The 13,738-nt window shown below is 36.0% G+C and overlaps 1 pseudogene across 1 annotated transcript; it reads left to right on the top strand.

Annotated features, from left to right (window-relative positions):
• The first annotated feature begins 1,394 nt into the window (after positions 1-1,394).
• LOC147284491 (putative disease resistance protein At5g66900) lies at positions 1,395-8,381 on the top strand (annotated as a pseudogene). The gene is made up of 4 exons (XR_015122301.1): positions 1,395-1,673; positions 1,827-2,188; positions 2,337-2,548; positions 7,642-8,381. The product of XR_015122301.1 is annotated as a putative disease resistance protein At5g66900 (transcript).
• Positions 8,382-13,738: the final 5,357 nt, after the last annotated feature.

Here is a 13,738-nt window from a genome sequence, read left to right as displayed (position 1 = left end):
CTGGATGGCTGAATATTAATCCTTCCAAGTGTGAAGTGGTCATCTTAGGAAGATCAAATCGGTGGAATGATATCCAATCCGAGCCGAGCCGAACTGCCATATTCTAAGATGATCTCTCAAGCGGATAAATATAGTAACCAAGATGGGAGCTCGGTTCGGACAATGATGTCGGATCAAAGCTGATATGGTGGTACAGGTACTCGGTTTGACCAAGTCAATCGTTGAAATGTCAAAGTGCCAAATAGGATTTATCAGACCACGTGAAAGTCTATGATTGGTTGTTAAATCCTTGTGGATTTATCCACAAATACTATGGATGGAAAACTATTGAAAGCAATCTCTGTGCATCTGAAGCCAATGAACTATAGTGAATTATGTAAAATGGATAAAATCATGATTTCTTACCCATTGAATTATGTAATATGATTTGAACTACTGGGTTCTTTATTAGAATATTAGTTCCTCAATTTTTGGTCCAAACTTTCCAATTTTGTTCCAATTAGAAAACAAAAAAGACTTTTCTCTACTTGATAAGATTCGAGCACTACTCGAGAGGGTTCAAGCACCACATGAGGAGAACTCGAACACTAGTCAAATGTTATAATTCTAAAAATTTTAAAAAATGGATAATGCCTTATGTCCAAAACTTTTGGGTAATTTTTTAAGATTTCCCAAAAGTAAAATGAAAAATAACCTGAATCATAAGGATCTTACTTTGCTTTTTTGTTGAATTAAAACTTTCATGTAACAAGTGTAATACCTTATATATCTTTCTCTCCAATCACATGATAAGTCACATAATTAGAGTATAGATTCGTAGAATACATACCATATGGCATACGTCCTTGCTATATAAAAATAGTTGGATATATGAGGATACAATTCGTCATAAAAGCCCAAACCGGGCACAACACTTTAGGCACAAAAAGAGCAGCCCGCTGTGGGCAAAACAGAAGTACTGGCCCGAGAGAAAAACTAAAGGCTAGAAAGGTTAAAAAACAATAAAAGGTCCACTTTTCTAACAAGAGAGATGGAGCTACGGATTCAAACACCTAGCTCCTCCTGTTTTTCGTCAATGGAAATTATTGGAAATAGTAGTGAAATACAGATGCAGAGGTTGAAAAACTGTTTTATTTTATCAAAAAGAAAACTTTTGAAAAATAAACTGTTTTATTTTATGCAGGTTGGTGAGTTATCATTCTCCTTACCATGAAAGTCTCCTAGAAAGAGTGTTGCACCTGCTTCCCAAGTTCCCATTGAAGAAGACTCTATTCTTCTTTACATCAGGCATCATTCAAAGTAAGAGAAAATTGGGTTTTGCAAACTGCTCTGTTCTTTTTTAAAGGAATTCAAGTTTTGTGATTTTGGTGTTGGGTTTTGTTGTAAAGACGAGAATGGCTGAGGTTGCAGGGGCTGCTCTAGGACTACCATTCAATCTGTTGTATGATGTTGTTAAGGAAGTGGTGAAGAAGGCTACAATGTTTAAACCCCTCCTCGAAGACCTCGAATCCACACTGAACTCTTTACAACCGCTGATCATTGAGATAGTAAAATACAACGAGGTGTTGGATCGTCGAAAGGAGGAAATAGAAAATTTTGAAAAAAAAAATGAAGAACGGTATAGATCTCATTCGCAAATGCTCACAGGGTGGTTTCTTGATGAGGTTACAAAGGTATAAATACAACAACCAACTCCTTGAATTGGCTAAGTCTCTCCAGACTTATTAATATACTGAGAGTGCAAGGAGTAAGGGATGGGAAAGAGACCATTGAGATGCTTAAGAGAAACTTAGGTTTTCAGTCTGAAACTCAAATAGTAACTGCAGATAGTAGAGCGCTGTAAGGGATTTCCACTTGCCATTACCGTGGTTGGAAGATCACTTCGCGGAAAGCCTATAGAGTTGTGGCTTAAAAGAGTAACGGAGTGGAGGAGAGGTTCTTCTGTTCTTGATTCTGAGACTGAATTGCTTTGTTGCCTTCAAAGTAGCTTAGATGCCTTGGATGAAAAAGAGGCTATCATGAAGGAATGTTTCATAGACCTTGGTTCATTTCCTGAAGACACAAGAATCCCTGTTGCTGCTCTCATTAATATGTGGGTAGAGTTATATGAGCTAGATGAAGATTTCTTGTCCATTGTGATCCACCAGGAGCTCGCCACCCGAAGTTTGGCTAATCTTGTAGTTGGAAGGTATGGAGGCTTCTATGTTTCTCCTGCAAGATATTCTCATTCAACTTTCTCTATTTTCACAACTATATGCTAATCATAATTTTCTATTGCAATATGTATGATGAAGAAATCTCTTCTACCAAACTTAATTAGTTTTGATCATTACCAGGGCTGACAAAACGGAGGTGGATGGTTACTACAGTGAACACTTAGTTACCCGGCATGATATGCTTAGAGACTTGGCTATCTACCACACGAAACTAGGCCCTGTCGAAGATAGAAAAAGATTGATTCTAGACATATGTGGAGACAAACTACCCAAGTGGTTGACAGAACAGAAGTGTCAGCCCATCAAGGCTCGCTTACTATCAATCTACTCTGGTTTATTAGAGTTAATTAAGGCTTATGCCTGATAAGCAAGTTTGTTAGTTTAGTTAGTTAATTAAATGTGTCCCTGCTTAGTTGGCATTGCCTCATAGGGTGATGCATTTACTGCTGTAAGAGCTAATAGGCTCATATGTGTGTTGACAGCTTTGTGGCTGCAACGATGTCGTTTTGTATAACTGAATTGCAAATGGAATATATGATATGCTGGTGTGTGCATTGCTCAGTGAGCATGCCTTTATCGTGACTTCATTCTCTCTTTCCCATCTCATCACTCTGAAAATTCTCTCTGCCATTCTAGCACCATTTTACATGCTTGCATTCCTGGTCACATTCCAGGTATATGCATTGTCTCATTAAAATCAACATGGTATCAGAGCCCAGGTTGGTTCTGTAAACTGGGCGTGTACTGTGTGTGTGAGCTAGAGTAAAAACAGAGAATCAATTCCATCTAGATCTAGGCATGGCTGGGTCTGGGAGTGGTGAGCTACGAGCTCCCATTTTCGATGGCACTGAGTATGAGTTCTGGAAGGTGCGCATGGTGACTATCTTCAAGTCACATGGCATCTGGAAGCTAGTAGAGAAAGGGATAACAATCCCAGAAGCAAAGAAGAAGAAGGAGAAGGCTAAGAAGGAAGGAGACTCCAGCATTGATGAGGAAGATGAACTGGAAGCTTACATGGAGGAGCAGAATATGAAAGATGCAAAGGCACTAGGCATCATTCAAGGGGCTGTATCCAAAGAGATTTTCTCTCGGATTATCAATCAAGACACTGCCAAAGGAGCTTGGGATCTTCTACAAACAGAATACCATGGTGATGAACAATCCAGGTCTGTAAAATTGCAAAGTCTGAGAAAAGAATTTGAATACATGAGAATGAGGGAGTGTGAAGCATTGTCTGAATATTCTACTCGTTTCTTTGATTTAACTAACCAAATGGAAAAATATGGAGAATGCTTGTCTCAACAAAGAATGGTGCAGAAGGTCTTAATCAGTGTAACTAAAGTATATGATCCTATGTGTGTGGTGCTCGAAAGAACTAGTGATTTGAATTCTGTGTCTGTAAATGAAGTGTTTGCCTCTCTGAAAAGTTATGAGTTAAGGCTAAGCAGGCATGAGGAAGATAATGAGAAGGTGGAAAGGGCCTTTGCTAGTATGAATGTTGGCTCCAAAGGACAGAACAATCAATCAAAGCCTCACAACTATGATGGGGGAAAAGGAAATTTCAAAAGCTGGAAAGGAAAACCAAAGAAATGGGACAACAAGGTTCAATCAAATTTGAGACCAGGTGGTGACTCTGGAAAGGGAAAATGCAAAGTTTGTGACAAGATTCACTATGGAGAGTGCTGGTTCAAAGGGAAGGTGAAATGCTACAACTGTGACAGGTTTGGGCATGTAATGAAGGACTGCCACCAACCACACAAGAAGGGACAGATTGCTAACTATGCAAATCAAGTCCATGAACATGCCACAATGTTCTATGCATGCCACAAAGCCTCAGTGGAGAAAGAGCAAGGTGTTTGGTATCTTGATAGTGGCTGCAGCAACCATATGACTAGTCATGAGTCACTTCTGATCAATATTGACAGAAGCATGAAATGCAAAATAAAAATGGGGACTGGAGACATTGTTGAATCAACTGGGAAGGGAGTCTTGCCTGTGCAAACCAAGGGAGGAACAAGGTATATCACAGAAGTCATGATTGTGCCAGGATTAGATGAAAATCTTCTCAGTGTTGGACAAATGGTGGAACATGGTTACTGGCTTGTATTTGGTGAGTACATGGTGACAATTTATGAAGATAAGAGCATGAAAGTTCCTGTGGCAGCAGTTCAAATGAAAGGGAACAGGTGCTTTCCTCTTGTACTCGAAGACATAAGCCCAATGATGGCAAAGAAGGCCACAGTGACTGGTTCCAACTGGAAATGGCATAAGAGACTTGGCCATTTGAATTTCGAAAGCATGCTGCAATTGCAGGACAAAGCAATGGTGATTGGCCTACCAAAACTCACAAAAGGAGAGCATGTCTGTGAGGGATGTGCATTGAGCAAAAGTCACAGGGAAGCATTTGACAAAGGGAAGACTGTTAGAGCTACTGATTTGCTAGAATTGGTTCACACAGATGTCTGTGGACCAATGTCAGAAACCTTGGGAGGAAACAAGTATTTCCTCACATTCATTGATGACAAATCAAGAATGTGCTGGGTATACTTTCTGAGACAAAAGTCAGATGCATTTACTGTATTCAGAAAGTTTAAGGCAATGGTGGAACTTCAATGTGGTTTCAAAATAAAGAAAATTAGAAGTGACAGAGGGGGAGAGTATACCTCAATGGAATTTGAGAAGTTCTGTGAAGACTTGGGAATAGAAAAGCAACTCACTGTTGCTTATTCCCCTCAGCAGAATGGAGTGGCTGAGAGGAAGAATAGGACAATCATGGAGATGGCAAGGGTTATGTTGCAGGAGAAGAAACTACCTACTTATTTTTGGGGGGAAGCAGTTAACACTGCAGTGTACATTTTAAATAGATGTCCTACTCGAGCCTTGACAGGTCAAACTCCATTTGAAGTTTTTAGTGGGAGGAAGCCAGGAGTGAAGCATTTGAGAATCTTTGGTTCAATGTGTTATACACATATTCCTAATCAACTGAGACACAAACTGGATGATACAAGTCAGAAAGGGGTGTTTGTTGGATATGGAACCAGAGAGAAAGGGTATAGAGTGTTTGATCTCAAGAGCAATAAGGTGATAGTCTCGAGAAGTGTGATCTTTGAAGAGTCTGCAATGTGGAATTGGGATTCAAAGTCCACTGAATACATATCTGTACCTTGGAGTGATGAAGATGACTCTCATACTGCAGAAATTGAATCTGAGCATGATGTCTTGTGTCCAACTTCACAGAGCCCCTTCAATCCAATTGCAACTCCCACTGCTAATCCAAGTCCTAGTCCACCACCTACATCACATGCTGCAGAAACTGAAATTGACCCTGCAAGCACTTATGACTCAACACCAAAGAAATGGAAAAGCCTAGATGAGGTATTTGCTCACTGTAAAATGAGCATTGTGGAACCAGAAAGCTATACTGAAGCAGCTAAAGACAAAGCATGGCAGAAGGCTATGGAAAATGAAATTGAAATGATTGAGAAGAATCAAACTTGGCAGCTGGTTGATAGGCCAGGGAACAAACCAATTGTTGGTGTAAAGTGGATATTCAAGACTAAACTCAACCTTGATGGATCAATACAGAAGCACAAGGCTAGGTTAGTAGCCAAAGGCTATACACAAAAGCCAGGGATTGACTTCAATGAGACATTTGCCCCTGTGGCAAGGCTTGACACCATTAGGACCCTAATTGCTTTATCAGCTCAAAAGGGTTGGAAGGTCTACCAATTGGATGTCAAATCTGCCTTTCTAAATGGAGAATTAGAAGAGGAAGTGTATGTAGATCAACCTGATGGCTTCACTGTTAAAGGCCAGGAAGACAAGGTATACAGGCTGCATAAGGCTCTCTATGGTCTAAAGCAAGCACCAAGGGCCTGGTACAGCAACATTGACACATACCTGGTGCAGTGTGGATTCGAGAAGAGTCCTAGTGAAGCTACCCTTTATGTTAAGAACAAAGAAAATCAGGGAACACTCATTGTCTCACTCTATGTGGATGATATTGTCTACACTGGCAGCAGCATGAACATGCTTGAAGAATTCAAGGCAGAAATGATGAATAGGTATGAGATGACTGACTTGGGACTGCTACACCATTTTCTAGGAATTGGTGTAATCCAATTAGAAGGGAGCATCTTCATTCACCAAAAGAAGTATGCTCAAAGTCTATTAGAAAAGTTTGGTTTGAAAGATTGCAAGGCTGTCTCTACACCCCTAGCAACATCTGATAAGCTTAAGAAGGATGATGGAAGCAAGGCAGCTAATGAGGAACAATACAGAAAAATGGTGGGAAGTTTACTTTATTTGACAGCTACAAGACCAGACATCATGTTTGCTGCAAGCCTCTTAGCTCGATTCATGCATTGTGCATCAATGAAGCACATTGGTACTGCAAAGAGGGTGCTGAGATATATACAGGGAACCTTGGATTTTGGCATCCAGTACAAGAAAGACACTGCTGCAGTCCTAATAGGGTATTGTGACAGTGATTGGGGAGGAGATGAGGATGACATGAAGTCCACCTCAGGTTATGCATTCTCATTTGGAAGTGGAGCTTTCTCTTGGGCATCTGTGAAGCAACACAGTGTTGCTCTATCAACAGCAGAGGCTGAGTATGTCAGTGCTGCAGAAGCAACAACTCAAGCCATATGGTTGAGATTTGTGCTACATGATTTTGGTGAGGAACAAATGGAAGCAACCCCACTCATGTGTGACAATACATCTGCTATAGCTATGACTAGGAACCCTGTCTTTCATCAGAGATCAAAGCATATTAAGAGGAAGTATCATTTCATTCGAGATGCCATTAATGAAGGTGAAATTGAATTACTGTATTGCAAGAGTGAGGAACAATTGGCTGACATTTTCACCAAGGCTCTTCCTAGAGAAAGATTTTGTGAATTAAGGAATCAACTAGGAGTGCTATCAGTCAAAGCCTTAGAAGGGAGTATTAGAGTTAATTAAGGCTTATGCCTGATAAGCAAGTTTGTTAGTTTAGTTGGTTAATTAAATGTGTCCCTGCTTAGTTGGCATTGCCTCATAGAGTGATGCATTTACTGCTGTAAGAGCTAATAGGCTCATATGTGTGTTGACAGCTTTGTGGCTGCAACGATGTCGTTTTGTATAACTGAATTGCAAATGGAATATATGATATGCTGGTGTGTGCATTGCTCAGTGAGCATGCCTTTATCGTGACTTCATTCTCTCTTTCCCATCTCATCACTCTGAAAATTCTCTCTGCCATTCTAGCACCATTTTACATGCTTGCATTCCTGGTCACATTCCAGGTATATGCATTGTCTCATTAAAATCAACATGGTTGTCTCATCTCTCTCCTAGCAAATACATACACACTAAGATTTATAGTGCGCACTTTTACATTCAATTTGCCCAACACTTACATCATATAGCATATTGTTTGCAGATGGAGTGTTCTCAGCAAAATGGCACAACATTTAACTACCAGAAGCTGAGGTTTTAGTTTTGCATTTTCAGACAGAGAACAATGCCTTACCTGAATTTGTGGAAAAAATGAAGAAATTGAAGGTTCTAATGGTCAGAAATTATGGTTCCTCACCTGCTGAATTAAGCAACTTTCAACTATTGGGTTTGTTACCAAATCTAAAGAGAATCAGATTAGAACGCATTTCAATTCCTTCTAAAAGCATGAATGCCGCGGCCCCCATACAATTGAAGAGTCTACAGAAGATGTCTTTATTCAAGTGTAACTCCTATCAAGGTTATAGCAATTGTTCCTTCCAAATTTTAGAGGCATTGCCAAATCTAGTGGAATTGAACATTGAGGTTTGCCATGATTTGTTGGAATTGCCTGCAGAGCTCTTTGACTCATTCGCCTTAAGAAGCTTAATATCGTCAACTGTTATAATCTCTCTGCCTTGCCTGAAGGGATTGGAAAGCTGGTCAATTTAGAAGTGTTGAGGCTGAGGGGATGTAAGGACTTGGTAAAGCTTCCAGGCTCGATTAAGAGCCTCAACAAGTTGAACTTTCTTGACATATCCAATTGTCAGCATTAAGGAGTTGCCTGAAGAGATTGGTGAACTAAGTAGTTTAAGAAAGCTCAACATGAGCCAGTGCTTGAGATTGCAAGAACTGCCTTTATCTGTTTTGGATCTTGAGCAGTTGCAGGAAGTGATATGTGATGAAGTGCTACTTCATAAGATGAAGTGCTAAGATTGGATCCTACAGATTTTTTGTACAAACATTGAATTTAGAATGCTTGAACAATCATCTTCTTTTTTGTTCTTTTTTCCATGTTGATTTTTTGTTTTTTGTAGGAATTGATGGAATACACAAACATCTGTTCTTGTAGTCACCATATATTTGTGCAGAATTGATGAAAAATTCTTAATTTAGACAAACAGAAAAATATGGTATATATTTTGCGGTTGAGGATGCCACCGCAAAATGAGGTATAATTAAAGTTATTTTGCTAAAAGTTTCCAACTCTAAAACTGTATGTGTAAACTTTGTTTCAAATGTGCATTAATTAACAGTAACTATAAATATACTTAATCACAAAACCAAAACCAAAATCAAAATTCAATCTAACATATTCTTTTAGAGTTGTACGAATATATATGCTCGGCCGTGGAGTGAAGTGGATTATGTAAGTATTTATTTTATTTTGTTCATTGTAGATGTCATGAATAAGTAGCAGTACTCAATTTGTGATATTGGTGGTCGTTGTACAATCCTATCAAGTATCAACGTCAACAACAAACATTGGGTGGCTGTATGTGTGAACTTAAATTGGAGATAGTTAACCATATACGACTCCATGCGGTCTGGGGCACAGAATGATCGAGTTCATTTATGACATGTTGAATACTTGAATCCTATGGCAATTTGGATGTTTCCATCGTTGTTATTGCAATCGGGCTTCCATGCACAAAGGCGTCAGTTGTCCCCAATCATTTATATATGACATGCCGTTTGAGGTAGGGCTGGGTAAAAATACCGAAATACCGAAAAGTATCGATACTGTATCGATTTTATACCGAAAAGTATCGATACCGAAAATACTGATGAATTCGGTAACGGTACTGGTTTACAAAATTCGGTATCGACAGTATACCGATATCGACCGTATATTGAAAAAGTATAATTAAAATAATTCATTTTTATACATTTCTATACTATACTAGTATACCCTAAATATAAAATACTTAGTATTACCTTTCTATATAATTTATAATTTTATATAATACATTTCTAATTTTCTATAATTTATATCAATATGATATAATATTAGTAATTTAGTATATTTATAATATGATATAATATAGTAAAATATGGTATAATATGGTATAATATATTAATATCAATATGAATTATGGAGTTATGGACTATTTATGATTTATGTAATTACCTCAATCATAAATGTATAATATGGTATAATATATTATTATTAGTATATGGTATTAGCCATTTAGCCTAACAGCCCTATTAGGTATATGACCTATACCATATACCCTAAGGTTTAGCCCTAAACCCTAATATTATACTAAATTGTAAACCCTATATAGTATATGTATATGATATCTCATACTAAATTACTAATTTCTATACCCTAATAGTCTAATACTATAAATTTATAATTCATAGATTCATAGTTGGTAACTTAGAGTTTGATATATAGTATATAGTATAATAATATAATATGGTATAATATGGTATAGTATAGTATAATATGATAATATTAGTAATTTAGTATATGGTATAATATGATATAATATAGTAAAATATGGTATAATATGGTATAATATATTAATATCAATATGGACTATGGAGTTATGGACTATTTATGATTTATGTAATTACCTCAATCATAAATGTATAATATGGTATAATATATTATTATTAGTATATGGTATTAGCCATTTAGCCTAACGGCCCTATTACGTATATGACCTATACCATATACCCTAAGGTTTAGCCCTAAATCCTAATATTATACTAAATTGTAAACCCTATATAGTATATGTATATGATATCTCATACTAAATTACTAATTTCTATACCCTAATAGTCTAATACTATAAATTTATAATTCATAGATTCATAGTTGGTAACTTAGAGTTTGATATATAGTATATAGTATAATAATATAATATGGTATAATATGGTATAGTATAGTATAATATGATAATATTAGTAATTTAGTATATGGTATAATATGATATAATATAGTAAAATATGGTATAATATGGTATAATATATTAATATCAATATGGACTATGGAGTTATGGACTATTTATGATTTATGTAATTACCTCAATCATAAATGTATAATATGGTATAATATATTATTATTAGTATATGGTATTAGCCATTTAGCCTAACGGCCCTATTACGTATATGACCTATACCATATACCCTAAGGTTTAGCCCTAAACCCTAATATTATACTAAATTGTAAACCCTATATAGTATATGTATATGATATCTCATACTAAATTACTAATTTCTATACCCTAATAGTCTAATACTATAAATTTATAATTCATAGATTCATAGTTGGTAACTTAGAGTTTGATATATAGTATATAGTATAATAATATAATATGGTATAATATGGTATAGTATAGTATAATATGATAATATTAGTAATTTAGTATATGGTATAATATGATATAATATAGTAAAATATGGTATAATATGGTATAATATATTAATATCAATATGGACTATGGAGTTATGGACTATTTATGATTTATGTAATTACCTCAATCATAAATGTATAATATGGTATAATATATTATTATTAGTATATGGTATTAGCCATTTAGCCTAACGGCCCTATTACGTATATGACCTATACCATATACCCTAAGGTTTAGAAGATGATATAAATTAAAAAACATGTAAACTATTAAGTTATTGACTATATACTATAAATTATAAAAAACATATGTAATAAAAATAAAAAACTCCAAACCCCAAAGTCCAAACCCCAATTGAAATTTGAAACCCCAAAATACCCTAAACCCCAAAATACAAACCCTAAACAAAACCCCAAAATACCTTATTTATTCATATACAAAATAAAACTTTATTTTTATTATTTTTTCTTTTCCTTTCCCCCTAACCCACGTGCCCTCCCCCCTTTCTTCTTTCTTTATTTTCTTTTTCTTCTTCTCTCTCCTCCCACCCGTGTCTCTTTTCTTCTTTTATCTTCTATTCTCTTCTCTTCTTTTCCCCTTCTTTTTCTTTCTGTGTGCGACCACAGCCCCAACCACCACAATCAATTCATCATCTCCAACCATCATCACCACCACCACCACCACCACCGGTCCACCACTATCATCTATTTCCCTCTCGCCAAAATACCTTTTCTCCCTCTCTCCCTCTCTGTCTCTTTTTCCCTCTCTGTCGCATCCCCCTCCCCACCCCGCCCAACCCAGCGCAACTCACCACCCTCCCTCCCCACCTTTTCTCTTTGTCTCTATCCCTTTCTCCTTCTCTGTCGTACCCCCCTCCCTCTCTCCCTCTCTCTGTCTTATCTCTCCCCCTTTCTCTGTGATTTTTTTAATTTGGTGTTGTAGTCGGCACCGCCATTCTTCGATCGATACTGAAGTGATCGGTTACCGACCCATATCGGTCGAAATTCGGTATAGGTGTTTCAGTACGGTAACCGTACCGAACCTACCCCTAATTTGAGGTGGTACATACAGTAGACGACATTCCACAACAAGTTTTCAGGGGAGGGCATGTTATAGTAATTAGCTTTGTTACATAATGAACTTTCACTTTGTGGTATCTGATCAATATATATCTAACCTTTAATTATTTCAACATGTTGTTAACAGCGGGGATTGCGAGGTGTTCGTACTTAAATTTTTGGAGTACTTGACTTGAGCTTGGGGCAACCATTGAATTTTGGACAAGCAGACATACAACTATTTAGGAACAGAATGGCGGGATGTTTGCCATGAGTCAAGACTGTGGTCAGAGCATACATACACCATGACTTGTGTAGTATTTTGGCATTTAATTAACTAATTTCTCTCCCACTCAATTTTTAGATAAAAACTCAAAATGTCATACATGCTTTTGGGTAAAACCCAAGGTTTTTCATTTTCAATATAAACTCATTTTTGTTATGAATATTAGTATTTATGTGGCAGTCCATATTTATCTAATGTATTTGTTATTTATCTGATGTATTAGATAAATAGTACGAATCCTATTCCATGTAAAACTAGAAGATTTGGATGTTCGTCCCAAGTTATCCCTGAAGCCTATAAATAAAGGACATATGTGAAAGGAAAAATAATCCCTCAATTCTTGATCACTTCTCTTTATTCTATTATTTTTTATAACAATTTTAATTAACCGAGGCGATTTTCACACTCTCATTTTCTCCACTTGCACTCCTTCACATTTGTTTAATGATTTTTTATATATTTTTTTATTTGTATTTTCAAATCTACCCTTTATTCTTTTGAGTTTGAACATGTTTTAATTTATGTATTATGTCTTCTTTTTTTAACCTATTATCATGCTAGGACTAACTAGGTTTCTCTCTGGAGGCTATTATCTCCAGAACTTGCTTAATATTGTCCACGAAATACATATCTATGATCACAATTGGAGTACTTTAAGTATTTTTCTAATAGTTGTTTTGTATTGAAATTTTCATTTTTTTCCTTCTTTTCATATTCTCTCTCTATCTCTTAATTTCTTTTCTTTTTCATATCTCTGCAAGTGCAACCCAACCCAATTAAATCAATAAGCAAACATAAATATTAATCTAATCCAAGGAAATCAACATGTACACTAGAAATTTTATGTGATTTTTTCATTCATTCTGCCTATGTATTCTAGATTTTTCTTGTTATCTTCCTCTCATTATTTTTTTTATTCCAAATCTTTACAACTCAAGGCAAATATTATCCGAAACAACATACCTATTACGATTGTCATCCCCGTTAAAAATGGTTCTCTTCCCCTTAATAATCCTTGCTTTCACACCCATCACTTGTAGCAAATTTGAGCCATCCTTTAACAAAATGAAAAACATTGGAGAAAAAATAAATAAATCCAAATAAGATTGCAGATGAAAAGAGAGCATCGTAGAAAGCAAGAGAAAGAAGTGGAAAAATACCATCAGAAAATTTTTAGCATGTAACATTGATGTCTTAGATAATGAATTAATAATGAATAAATTAATAAGCCATAAAAGGGTAGATTTGGGAATACATATAAAAAATAGGCTCAATTACAAAATGCACTAACCCACTATATTTCAAATTGGTAAATGAACAAAAAATTATTTCAAATTAGTACACTAACTAATATAAAGTTACAAAATAGCACATCCATTACAAATTTCGTCAATAAGAACGTTAAATGTCAGTATAGACAGTGGTAACGTGAATTTTCTGAATAATGTGAACACCAAATTTAAACCACATGGATTAATGATGTCATACTTAATTTTATTTTTATAGGTTCAAAAGTTTTGTTAGTTTTTTTTTTTAATGTGACATTATTAATCC

Source organism: Dryas octopetala, chromosome 5, assembly GCF_963921425.1.
Source record: "Dryas octopetala chromosome 5, drDryOcto1.1, whole genome shotgun sequence".
NCBI classification, from domain to species: Eukaryota; Viridiplantae; Streptophyta; class Magnoliopsida; order Rosales; family Rosaceae; genus Dryas; species Dryas octopetala.
This window is presented reverse-complemented; position numbering and strand designations above follow the sequence as displayed.